The sequence below is a fragment of the Dendrobium catenatum genome, unplaced genomic scaffold (assembly GCF_001605985.2).
Source record: "Dendrobium catenatum unplaced genomic scaffold, ASM160598v2 fragScaff_scaffold_853, whole genome shotgun sequence".
NCBI classification, from domain to species: domain Eukaryota; kingdom Viridiplantae; phylum Streptophyta; class Magnoliopsida; order Asparagales; family Orchidaceae; genus Dendrobium; species Dendrobium catenatum.
In genome coordinates, this window is record NW_021319315.1 from 9,726,919 (window position 1) to 9,739,220 (window position 12,302).

The 12,302-nt window shown below is 42.3% G+C and overlaps 1 protein-coding gene across 1 annotated transcript in view; it reads right to left on the reverse strand.

Annotated features, from left to right (window-relative positions):
- LOC110099357 (beta-galactosidase 3-like) overlaps nucleotides 1-12,302 on the reverse strand; it is a 49,335-nt gene that overhangs the window by 26,858 nt on the left and 10,175 nt on the right. The gene's annotated exons all lie outside the window — the stretch shown is intronic.

The following is a 12,302-nucleotide window of genomic DNA, read 5'->3' on the forward strand; positions in this document are numbered from 1 at the left end:
AATATCTTGTCCTTCACGTGAGCTTTTCCCCTTAACATTTTAAAGTTGATTTCCCTATATTCCATCTCTGTGAATTCATCTACATACTCCAAGGGAAAAAGACAAAAGACTATTATGAGATTCCCTCACTTCTCTAACTTCTGTAATCAATTGAAGTGTTTTTATTTATTGTTCACACTAGTGATGCTAGGCATATACATGTATATCCTCTTTTTTTAAAAGGGTAATCTGTTAGCTTTTGTTTTATATATAAATTAGAGTAAGATTTTTTTTATTATTATTATTTATTTTTATATATTATTATCACTATTAGCTTATTTATATTATTACTGTTACTGATTAGTTAATGGTAAACTGTTACATACATACTTCTTATGTATTTGTAAAAAAAAAAAGAGAAAAAGAAAAAGAGAAAAAAAAAAGAAAGAAGAAAAGAAAAAAAAAAGAAGAAAGAAAAGAAAAAGAAGGAAAAAAAATGTTACCTAGATTTGATCCCCTCCACTCTCTTTCCTCGGCATTCGTGTCGGACCGGCAAACCACCTAAACACGCCTTTGTTGGCCGTGGTAGGAGGGAACCCGGTGCGACACCTACGACGAGGTAGGCGAGTGACCCCTCGATCCACGTGCTAACCACAACAACCCTGCGGAGGTATGAAATTTTCTAAATTCAAAACCCTACTTCAATATTCATGGCAAATCGGAGAACCGCCCGATGCACACCTTTGTTGCGCGTGGTGGGATGGGACCCCGGTGCGGCACGTACGGCGAAGCAGGGTCACTTATAAGTACCCTCGAGTGGGGGGAAAGCAAAAAAACTGTCCTCTTTTCAAATAAAAATACTTTTTAAAACCCCATGCACGCCTTTGTTGACGTGCTGGGAGAAAAATAAATACAACTGCTGCGGTGTCTCACAAACACCAACCGTGCACGCCTTTGGTGGCGTGGAGGGTAGGCGGCCTCTTGGGTTTTCCCCTAAACAGGGGAGACACCGGGAGGCTGCCGAAATTTTGTCTAAAAAAGACAAGGACTTAGAACGAATATTGGACATTATTTGGACAGCAGGGGACTTGCAAATATGGACTTGGACTTGATAACATAAAACATGAATTCCAATGAATATTGAATAAATGACATTAAGCTCAACTTGGATTAAAGCCTAATGTTTAGAATAAAAAAAATCATCATGAATCATAAGAATAATGCTTATAATGATCAAAGCCTCAAAATGAATTTTCAAATAATCATTAACATGAAGCAAATGAAGAATACAATTAAATGTTCATAATTGATTCAATGAGCTTTTAAAAAATCATCATTTCATTTGAATGCAAATTTTAATAAGCAAAGGGAAAGAAAATGACAAGAGTTAATGATTTGATTACAAAGCCATGGTGTGAGCTTTTGGGTCAAACTAATTAACTCATAACATGAGATTTGATTCATCTTTGAATAAGGTTCATTGAATTGCAAGATATATGACAAACTATCTCCAAATTCTCATGCATGTTGGAAACCATAAGTGGAGGCAAGGAGTATAGCTTGCCTATAAGAAGAGAGCCATACATAAGTGATTTGCAAACTTTGGCATGAAAATAACAATTGAGTTGCAAGGGATTATTGCAATCAAAATGAAGATATTGGTGAATAAGCTACATTCATCATGTAAATTACAATGAATTTTTGAGAACAAGGAAATGAGGAATGTAGCTTGTTTATAAGGAACAGAAAAATTTTGGAGGTATGTTTTGATCATAAAGCCATCATATGATGACTTTAGAACAAGCATAGAATAATAATTGCAATCATAATTATTCAAATAAGGATCAAATGAAATGCTTGTGAGCAATAACACAAGAACTTTCAATTGAATATTATGATGGATATTTGGTCATTTAAATTCATCCAAATAAATATCATGCAAGCAAATAGTGATTTATGTATTAAGTAATCATAAACCTTAGCATGTTATTTTTTTTTGGATGACAATACTTGACTTGAAAGAGTCATATGCATTGGAATAAAAATATTGATGATAATATTAAGTTCACTACACTTTGTTGTAAATCATATTTGAAGGATAAAAGCTTGCAAATGGAACTTACTTGCAAATGATGAGAAGATTGTGGAGGATATGACTTGGTCATAAAGTCATAGCTTGAATTCTTTGTAACTTGATAGCAGGTTTACAACATTAATTTATTTCCAAGCAACGATCAAGATGGGCATGCATAGTTTGATCATAGTATAGATAAATGTTGCAAACCAATTGGAAACAACATTGAAGGATTATCACATATGTATCCACCATTCAAACAAGTACATTACACTCTTATGAGCTACTACAAAATCTCTTCATGAGTACAACACAATGAAAGAGAAAGGTACTATCTCCACTTGCAGAAACCATGAAAAAGAAAGGTACTATGAGATAAGCATGATGGAATGCAAATGGTACAAGAAAATACAAATTATCCATGAATAACTATTAAAAATCTGCAATACATACAAGCTCTCTACGAATACAAATGTATGTATAACATCCACCCATGGGTAGATGCATAAAGACTACAGTAAATGCAATATCCTGTAGTCAACTTCAGTCTAAGGATGAATACATCTACCTCCAACAATAGTGGATGTGTTGTGGGGACCAGAACCACAGCGAAAAGCATAAAGATTATGACGAATGCAAGCTCCTACGAACTATCGTAGGAGATCTATTCTGCACCAAATATGTTGTTTATAAGAAATACAAAATACAAGATGACTACGTCAAAATGTAAATCTCTATGAGCTATCGTAGAAGACCTTTCAAGCATTACCCCTGCACGTGCACCATAGTTTGTATACACATAGGTACACTAAAAGGGGTAAAAGCAATCAAGAACCCGCATGGGCCCCAGCGAGCGTGTTATTGGTACACATGTGACGTATAGGGATGCTGCGCGGGTCGACAAGTGAATTCAGGTTCGAAACTGATCCTTCTATACGAGTCAATAGAAGTCGACAGGATTCGAATCAACAAACAAATATACGGTTGTGGCGATCGTTATATTTGTCTTAATACATCCATATTAGGTTTTCAAGGCCTATAACAATGAGAATTTACTATCAAAGGGCATAAAGCCTACGAAACCCGATCCTCTGTCAACAGCTCGACAGAGTCGACAAGATTCATCTACAAAATTCAAAATATTTTCAAATGACACCAAACACCCCGATGATGGCCGTGTTGAATGCATATCTCAACCGAACGGGTTTCCAAATATTTTCAAATGTCAAAATCCCAAATACCCAAAAATCCAAAAAAATCTCAAAATCCAAAAATATTTAAATTGAAATCCAACCATTAACGCTTAAAGAAAAATTCATCCACCCTCCGCAATAATTTGCCGAGGTGGACAAATCAAAATTTACTTTAACTCACAAAAGAGGTGAATGCCTAGTCGAAAATATTACTAGGATCCATTCTCAAAAAGTCTTCTGCCAGTAAGGACGTGGTACGTGTCTTCTAACCGGTGATTTTGCTATCAAATGGCACCGCAGGATAAACGGTTATGACCCGGGCCCTCTGAACCAAATGGTTTTGCCGCCAAATGGCACCATGAAATACCGGTTATGGCCAGAGCCAATACGCTCTTTCATGGCGTTAAATCCTTGAGATATGAATTAATAGGATATGATCGATAGGGCATAAAGCCCTCTGTTAGCTAAGGTGGATTCAAATTTATCCCCTTAGACAAACATTCAACCCCAGGTCTACAAGGTCCCCTTGGACGAAGCAACTCATGGCTGCCGATAAGGATCTTTCTGTCAGGTTGGGTCGACTACCTCCTCTGACTAAGTAGACCAGGGACCACGATGGCCCGGGATGACGGAACCATGGGATCTTGATCGGGTCCATCATCCATTCCCCTACCATCCGCTTTAAGTGCAATATAGTGAAATTTCTTATTTTAAATATCAAATATACCCAAATTCTCAAACTTCAAAATATTTCAAATACCTAAACTCATTGCTGCTACTATAGCCAGATAACACGTATGTTCTACGTATCTGATTGACGACTAGCCTTAATCGAAAGTTCTCTCTCGTTAGTGGGAGGGGTAATTAACTATAGGGGCTTGCGCCTATAGGAAACCAAAACTCAGATTATAAAGTCCTCACAAAATGAGGGCGAAATCTCTGGGTAGTGTCTTATCTACAAATCCATTTGCCTTCCAAAATTTACCTCGGAACTTATTCAGTTAAAACTCCCTCGACGAATACAAAAAAAAGGGCGGCGCGGAGGCCGGGGCCGAATTTTCGGAGCCCACAGGCTCCCACGTGGCTTCGTAGTCTGGTAGGTTCTTCCATTGGATCAACACTTCCTTAGTTTCGTCTTCTTTCTGGCGAACTCCCATCATCTCTAAGGGTTCCAGAACCACCTCTAAATCCTCAGTGAGTGTCGCAGGTAGCTCGGGGTTGGCAATGTAGTCACCAATGACCCTCCTCAATTGCGAGACATGAAAAACCGGCTGTATCATCGTCGATGATGGTAATTTCAATCGATATGCCACTGGCCCAATCTTCTCAAACACTTCGTAAGGTCCATAGTACCTTAGAGCCAGCTTTTCATTCCTTCAGTTAGCAACTGTCTTCTGCCTATATGGTCGGAGCTTCAACTCCTCTAGCACTCGATCCCTCTCCTCCAAGTACTCCTCCACTGAAGAAACAGGAGTACTGCTACTCCCAAAGTGCACCAAGTGAGGAGGATCCCTTCCATATAACACCTTGAATGGAGTCATCTGTGAAGCTGAGTGAAAAGAAGTGTTGTACCAATACTCTGTCCAAGACAACCACTTGGCCCAAAGCTTGGGTGTCTCTGACACAAAACATCTCAAGTAGGTCTCTATGCTCCTATTAACCACCTCCGTTTGGCCATCTGTTTGTGGGTGATAAGCGGTGCTCCTCTTCAGAACTGTCCCCTGTAACCTGAACAATTCTCTCCAAAAAATGACTGAGGAACACCTTATCTCTGTCTGACACGATTGCCTCTAGTACACCATGCAATCTGATCACCTCTCTAATGAAAGTTGAAGCCACTGTCACCGTTGTGTAAGGATGTCAGAGGGGGATGAAATGAGCATACTTGTTCAATCTATCCACCACCACCAAGATCACTGTGAAGCCTTCTGAACGGGGCAACCCATCTATGAAATCCATGGATATCTCCTCCCATACTCGTCCCGGTAGCTCCAGCGGCTGTAGTAGTCCCCCTGGTGACATAGCCAAATATTTGTTCCTCTGACAGATCTCACACCTTGCCACCATCTCCTCTACATCTCTATGCATTCCTTTCCAGTAAAGCTCGGTTGCTAGTCTCTTGTAGGTCTTCTGTACTCTATAATGGCCCCCAACTGTGCTTCCATGAAATTCCTGGAGTAAATTTTGGATGTGGATTGAGGTACGGGGCATCACAAATCTTCCCTGGTACAACAGTCTGTCTCCTTCTATTGAGTACCCTAGATGGCTACCCTCCTCTTTCAGCAAATCTGACCTGATCCTTCCAAATTCTTCATCTCTAACGCTTTCTTCCTTGATACCCTCCCAGTTAAGTATAAAAGGAACGGATAATGCCACCGTCTGCAACTCTCCCATACATTTGGACAAAGCGTCCGCCGCCTTGTTCTCCACCACTGGTCTATACTGAATCTCAAAATCGTACCCTAGCAACTTGGACAACCACTGTTGATGTTCTTCCGTCACCATTCGCTGTTCCAGCAGCCATTTCAAACTTCGCTGATCTGTCCTGACAATGAAATGTCTCCCAAGCAGGTAGGGCTGCCACTTCTGGATGGCCAAGATGATGGCCATTAATTCTCTCGTAAACTGATTTCAGTCGGGCTCTAGCAGTCAATACCTGGCTAAAATAGGCAATGGGTCTACGACTCTACATCAAGACTGCACCCAGCCTGTATCCGGAAGCATCTGTCTCCACAATGAAGGTTTGAGTGAAATATGGCAAGGCTAGGACCAGCACTGTAGTCATCGCCTTCTTTAAGCTCCCAAATGCTGATGTGGCCGCCTCCCCCCATAGGAACCCGTCCTTCTTCAACTGTTCAGTGAGTGGCCATGCTATGGTCCTATGGAGCTGTACCCCTTCACAAATTTCATGTACTAACCCGTCAGTCCTAGGAATCCCCTCAATTCCTTTAGATTTTTCGGCGCTGGCCACCTTATCATTGCTTCAATTTTGGACTAATCTGCTGTAACTCCCTCTTTTGACACGACATGACCTAAGTACTCTACACTGGCTTGTGCAAAACAACACTTATTCAAATTAGCTCTAAGCTGGTGCTCCTACAGTACTTCTAACACCCTCTTCAAATGCTCCCAGTGCTCCTCTTTTGTCCTGCTGTAAACCAGGATGTCGTCACAGAATACCAGCACAAATCGTCTGAGATAAGGTTTGAAAACCTTATTCATAAGGGCCTGGAAAGTAGCTGGAGCATTGGTGAGGCCAAATGGCATCACTAGGAACTCATACTATCCTTCATGAGTTCTGAAAGCCGTTTTGGGGTACATCCTCCTTCTTCATTCGGATATGATGGTAACCCGATTTCAAGTCTATCTTGCTGAAGATCACGGTCCCACTAAGTTCATCTAGCAGCTCGTCAATGACTGGTATAGGAAACTGGTCAAGTACAGTTTCCTTGTTGAGTGCTCTGTAGTCCACACAAAAATGCCAGCTGCCATCCTTCTTTTTCCCCAACAGAACAGGGCTAGAAAAGGGGCTGATGCTGGGTCTGATGATCTCTGCCTCCAGCATCTCTCTAATCAACCTTTCTATTTCATCCTTCTGGAACTGAGGGTAGCGATAAGGTCGGATAATGATGGGCGACACTCCCTCCTTCAACACAATGTCATGCTCCTGCTCCCTCTGCGGTGGAAATCCTTGAGGTTGCTGAAATACCTCTTGTAACTCCTGAATCAATGGCTGAATGGAGAGGGGTATGATTCCTCCCTCCTCCAATCTTACTCCCTCCAAATTGTGCAACTCCACCAAATACCCTCCGCTTGCCAACTGGATATCTCTCACCATTGTTTTAAGAGAAACCAGGGATTTGGAAAGCCCCGCACCCCCCTTAATCACTACCTTCCTGCCATCCACCATCAACTCCATCGTGAGTACTCCCAAATTCACTTTGGTATCACCCAAAGTTTGCAGCCATTTCATCCCCAGGATGACGTCTGTGCTCCCAAGCTCTAGTGGAAGAAAGTCCTCCCTTACCTGTATCCCCTGGATCGTCAGTGGAACTCCTCTGCAAATCCCTTGGCCTTTCTCCACCTTCCCCATGCCGTTCATCAACCCATAGCAGCCGGTGTCCACCAATCTCACTCCCAGTTGGTCGAAGACCTGAGTGGAAATGAAATTGTGAGTAGCCCCACTATCAATCAACACCACAATCTCTCGGTCCTCGATCTCTCACTTCACTTTCATAGTGTGATTCGTAGTGAACCCTACTACTGAGTTCAGGGAGACCTCAGCCAGATCCACGTGTAGCTTATCCTCCATCTCCTCCATCTCCTCCTCACCTCCCTCCTCAGTTTCCTCGTCATCGCAGACGGTGAGAACCTGAAGAGTTCGGTCCTTGCACCGATGTCCTGGTGTATACTTTTCATCGCATCAGAAGCACAACCCCTTGGCCCTCTTTTCCTGCATCTCTTTCTCTATCAGCTGCTTAAAGTTTCCTCCATTTCCTCCTCCTGTCTTCTCCTTGGTAGCCTCTCGATTCCCTCCTGTTGTAGGGCCTTTAGGTGCGAGATGAGTAGTCGTTATCCTGTACGTGCCCCCAGTGCTGCTACTCCTGGCTCCATTCTCCAAATTCCTCTGATTTTCCACCAATTGGGCCAAATTCATGGCCTCCCCTAAGTCACGGGGCATCAACACCTTCACGGCTGCTAGGATCTCCGCCTTTAACTCTTTCATGAAATTCCCCTCCAACACTGTGTCTGAGAGTCGCTTTACGCTGCTAGCTAGGTGCTCAAACTGCTCCCTATAATCTGCTACAAATCCCTCCTGTGTCAAAGCAAAGAACTGCTCATAGAAGTCTCCTCCCCGATCGGTTTGGAAACGCTCTATTATGCAGTCTTTAAATTCCCTCCAGTTCCTGATCGGCCTCCGTTGGTCTCTCCACTGAAACCACGACAAGGCTTTCCCTTCCAAGCACAATCCCGCTGCTGTTAGCATCTCCTCCTCCGTCAACCCGTTGACGGCAAAGTACCGCTCTACCTTGTAAATCCATCCATACGCATCTTCTCCTTCGAAGATGGGCATCTTTAACTTCCTCACCTTCTGGTCACCACCATTTCCCCTGATTCTTCCATAACTTCCCCTTTCCCAAGTGCTAGGTCCACCCCATGTGTCCCGCTCTTCCCTTGCTCTGCCATAGCCAAAACTCCTTTCGAAATCCCCCCTTATGTCTTCAAAATCAGCACTACGACGGCCGTAGTATCCCTCCTGGGGTTCCCCATAACCTCTTCTTTCTTCCATCTGGACAGGCTCCAGATGGGGTCTTCTTCCTACCCCTTCCATGATCTCCACCTCATCTTCCTCTCTACGGATTTTAGAACTCTTATTTTTTCCTTCCACCCCTTTTGCCACTGAATTTGCTGTCTGATTTTGAATCTCTAACATTTTTTTCATCATCTCTCGGAGGTCGGCGACTTGTCCCTCCATGGAAGAAATCCTTTCCTCCACCGTCATTTTGATTTGACTCATCTCCCCTTCAAGTCTTTCCTCCAATGCATCCACCTTTTTGGCCGCCATCACAACCTGGATTTTGTAGATTCACAAAACAGGATTTTGGAGTCAAAAAACAACAACTTCTTCTTTTTCAGGGCGAAAAACTGCTACTGGAATTCGTCGAAAACAGCCCTCCACCAATCCCGAGACTCGCTCTGATACCAATTTGATAGGAAATACTTGAGTTCGCAAGCAAACCTATCACTAATTGGAAGAAAACAGCAAGAATAGCATAAAATCTGGGTGAAATCAGCCACAAAACGAAAGGTTGCAATCCACGAAATAAAGCAAAACACACACGAAAGCAAAATACAAGTGATCCCTAATTCGAGAGGAGGATCATCTCTCCCAAATCTCTAGACAAGAGAGTCTAGAGCCCAAGCACCAAGAAACCCTAATTCCCAATCAATCAAAACATCCCCTCCTCCTAATCCCCTCATGCACTTTAATACAAACAGTTTCCTAAACTAATTTCCCTAACAAAACACTAGCCTCTCCTCTATTCAAATTTGAACCTCACAAGGATGGGCGGACACCACCTTAATTGGCAAAAAATTAGAGGAGGCGGGCTCTGTTCCTCCTCCTATAGTAACATTGAGCCGGCCCTTTGGCCGGCTGGGCTGGCTCACTGTGAGCCGACGTAACAGTTCGATGTGTCTGACGTTATCTTTGTTGGGGATGATGAGTAAAGACCACAATGATGAAACAAACAAAAAAATGAAAGTAGAGAAAATAAAGTGCACCAGGATTTAAAGTGGAAAAAATCCAAAAAAGGGAAAAAACCACGAAGCCACACCACACAAAGTAATCCACAATGAAATGGGGAGAAATAAGTACAGATCTCTCTTCTCTGTGACCCTCTCCTTCCTTCTCTTCTCACATGCACCGTTCTCAATATCTATGCATACAAAAATATAAGAGAAAGCTAAGTAAAATAACCCCAAGATGCAATCCTTAAAAAAAAACAAGAAAGAAAATCGTATAGTCCATCTTGCAGTGCCAGTTTGGGGCACTACAGCAATCAAGCCTTTATCTAGCACTACTGGAGCACCGTATATAAACCGCTGCAGTGCTCTACTCTATGTCGTCCAGTTCTGGGGCGCTCTGGAACACAGTGTCATGGTGCTCGTGTAAGAGCCAGTCCAACTGGCTAGTTCAAGTGAACCAGCCAGTTAATAAAACAGACAAGGATGGACAAAACGAGTGAAACACGCGAAGCAGGCAGGTCGAGCGGACAACTCCCGCAGCGCAAGCGCATCGGGCGGGTTGAATCGTGAAATCGAGCGAGTAAATGCTTTCGAATGTGAAAAGTAGCGAATCCTCATGTGAGATAACTATGTTTCGCTCACTCCTGCGAAATCAAACGAACAAAAGGGACTAAAAGGCAACAGAGAGGAAGAAAAAGAAACCTTTTTGATTTGCAAGTGGCTTCATCATTTGAAGACGACAAAGAGGGAGACGAGGAGAGATCAAGAGAGAGAAGAGAGAATTGGCACTTACGAGCAAGCCGCTGAAGGGAAAACTGCATGCATGAGGACTAGGTGTTGAGTAGATTAAAAAGAAAGGTAAAAGTATTTTATTTTATTTTATTATATGTTAAACTAATATATTTATTAAATTTTAAATAAGCTTAATATTTATAGAAAAATTTATTTATAATTAATAAGTTAAATTACTATGAATCTAATTAAGAAGAATATATAAAATTATTAGATAATATATGTATTTTGAAAGGAGGGAATTACATTTTTATATTAAATTTAAAATTATAGAATAGTGTATAGGCAACTATATATATTATTTTTAAAATATTTGAAAGCTTATTACATGTTATACTTTTTGCGTCCTGGAATATTCGCGGCGGTAGAGAAATATAAAGTTTAACGTCTTAGTTTTATACGAAGATCCAGCACGCATACATATAAGAAGAGAAGGTGTAACCTTCATAAGAGACACTAAGATTTTACGTGGAAAACCCTAAAAAGGGAAAAGCCCATAAAGCTTAGCCCAGTTTGAATGAATCCACTAGTATTTGCAATCGAGTACAAATGAGGCACTTCCCTAGGGGAATGCCTTAGCTTGATGTAACAAATATACATCATTTAAAATGTGTTACATGATGGGACTTGAAGAATCAGTATTGATACATCTGTTTGGTCGGTAGAACCATAATCTGGTGACAATGGTCAGAGGGGTGGGAGATAGTTGTTAGAAAAGACCGTTGTCTGGAAACGAAGGTCGGAAGGACCGCAATCTGGCTATGGAGGTCAGAAGGGCAGTAGTCGGCGGGTGATAGTGGCCAGAAAAAATATTGTCTGGAAACGAATGTCAGAAGGACCGTAGTTGGTAGACGACATTAGTCAGAAAGACTATTGTCTAGTGAAGGAGATCGGAAGAACCCTAGTCGGCTGGCGACGAAGGTCGGATGTTTGGCGATGTGCAGAAGTTCGGCGTCGGGTAAAAGTCAAACGAAAGTCCGGCGACCGGCAGAAATCTGGCGTCGAGTAGAAATCTGGCTACTGGCAGACGTTTGGCGTCGGATAAAAGTCCGAGGAAAGTTCGGCGACGTGCAGAAGTTTGGGGATGGGTAGAAATCCGGCGACAGGTGGAAATCCGGCGTCAAGTAGAAGTCCGCTGAAAGTCCGATAATGGGAAGAAGTCTGACGACAGACAAAACTTCGGCGTCGGGTAGAAGTCCGACGAAAGTTTGACGACGGGCAGAAGTCCAGAGTCAGTTGGAGATCGAGCGGAAATCCGGTGTTAGTTGACGGTCAGGAAAAAATATGACGACATGCGAAAGTCGGGCAGAACTCCGACGTCAGTTAGTGGCCGGACAGAACTCCGACATTAGTTGGTAGCCGGACATCATCGGTAGGTTGTCGGGTGGAAGTCCGACGATGGTTAAGAAAGAGTCTGGTGGAAAGAGAGCTCTCTTCTTTCTCTTTCTTTTCTTCCTTATCTTCTTGCATAGGTCTCCCCCCCTCCCCCCTCCACCTCCCCCATCCGATGTCCCCTTCTATGAGAAATGAGGGGCCTATATACAGTTTTCTGAGAGTAGCATGGCTAGTAAATAGGAGGAAGATAAAGGGTAAATTGGGATCGGTTTGAATGAACGATCAAAATTGAATCCCTTGACCGCGAACCGTTTATTGGGTTGGGCATTGGAGGGCCCTAATGATATCAAAATTCGACAATCTTTGGCTCGGATTTTTCTCATCGAGCCGCTTGATTCGACTATAAGCATGTCACATTTGGAGACTTTTTGGAAATCCAAATTATGGTTTGAACCTTCCAAATGTGCTTCGGGTCTTTGATTTGAACCTATTTGAGCTAGGATTGGGTCGAATTTGGTGTCATTGGGTTCGTATTTCTAGGATGTTCAACTCGACTATAAGTTTGTTGAAATTGGAGTTCAGATGATTTCCGATTTAATTTTTAAAATTTCCAACTTGATTTTGCGTTGAGATTCATGCTTGATCACGATATTTTTTTATGATATATCAATATTCTTGAA